The 1,281-nt window shown below is 32.7% G+C and overlaps 1 protein-coding gene across 1 annotated transcript in view; it reads left to right on the top strand.

Annotated features, from left to right (window-relative positions):
- Positions 1 to 355: 355 nt before the first annotated feature.
- Positions 356 to 1,281, top strand: part of LOC111696952 (CDC42 small effector protein 2-A) — a gene marked incomplete at its 5' end in the record, with an annotated part of 5,053 nt that continues 4,127 nt past the window's right edge. Inside the window, 1 exon segment of the mRNA XM_023466770.1 lies at positions 356 to 485.

Genomic DNA, 1,281 nt, shown 5'->3' with positions numbered 1-1,281 from the left:
AGAGAAGGTAGAGTACAAGTGAGTAGAGTTAGAGTAAGGCGCGCCTCTTCCCCTCTGTGTGTCATTTCGTCTGCACTAGTCTCTGCATACAACGGCACAGCCATACAGACTCATAGTATATACATTCAAATTGGGCTCTGGAATTCCTTTAAGCTTTATGGTATCTTCAAAAAATTAATAATACTGCGATTTAAATCTAAACTTTGATTTTTGAATGTATTACAATGTTTTAATTTAGGAATAAAATGTAAAAGGATATGACAATTGTGAGTGTGCTCAGCAATCAGATATGTGTCTACTCTATACCTACAATACAGTTGCCTGCTAGATTCCTTGGTAGACCGTCCAGGTCCAGTCACCAGTGTGACGTAGCGAGGTAGACGAGTCATAATACAGTAACAGCTGGTTAAATAAACGCTACAGTGAAATAATTCATCTCTGATATTTAACCTAACCGAATCCGATCATTTAATAGAAAAAGCAAGGTAGGTAAATTTTTGTTATAGACATTTTTTGATCTTATAATAACACAATAAGGTTCTGGATAACGAAAGAAAGTATTGAAATGCATTGCAAGCTCGAAGAATAAATCTCTTATCTTATTTGCGAGTTTATAAAAGTAACGTAAACTTAAAGGTGAATCCTGAAACAATAATTTAATAGTAAAGTAAGTAATTCTTTCTATTTTTGCATGTTTTCAATCCAATCCGAACCCAACAATTAACTTTTTATATAATGTTAATATATTGCATGGTTAAATAGAATGTTTTTTGTTTGTTTAAAACATATGGCGGGGGGACATTCGCCACCCCCTGACAGATTCAGGGAGGGGCGTAGCCCCTCCCTGAGATTTCGAGGCAAAAAATGTTCCCAATTTTATAAATCGTATGTGTTTTTCAATTTCAAGCTTTTTTTATTTTATGGAAATCTTGACTTTCTTTTCTTCAGTTTAATTTAAAAATCACCGACATCAAGTAAATGTTATTGTTAACGATAAATTTAGAGTTAGAAATTTGTAAGAAACTAGACTTAAGTTATAATATTGTTCATATCTAGTAATGTTCCTTAATCAATACTCATTTATCAAAATTGTAATATTGGTCCTAAGTTTCATGCATTTAAGTAGAACTAGTAATTTCTTTTTGTTTTTAAATTGCTAATGTCCCTATTATTGTTCCTGTTCCTAATACTGTGTCCGACCCAACTTAAATCCCTGTCCTAATCCAATATTTTTGTTCCTAATTCCTGAACAATCTTTTTATTGTTCCTAAATCCCTGTCC

The sequence above is a fragment of the Eurytemora carolleeae genome, unplaced genomic scaffold (genome assembly GCF_000591075.1).
Source record: "Eurytemora carolleeae unplaced genomic scaffold, Eaff_2.0 scaffold244, whole genome shotgun sequence".
Classification (NCBI taxonomy): domain Eukaryota; kingdom Metazoa; phylum Arthropoda; class Copepoda; order Calanoida; family Temoridae; genus Eurytemora; species Eurytemora carolleeae.
The sequence above is the reverse complement of the archived record's forward strand: the minus strand, read 5'-3'. Positions and strand labels throughout refer to the sequence as shown.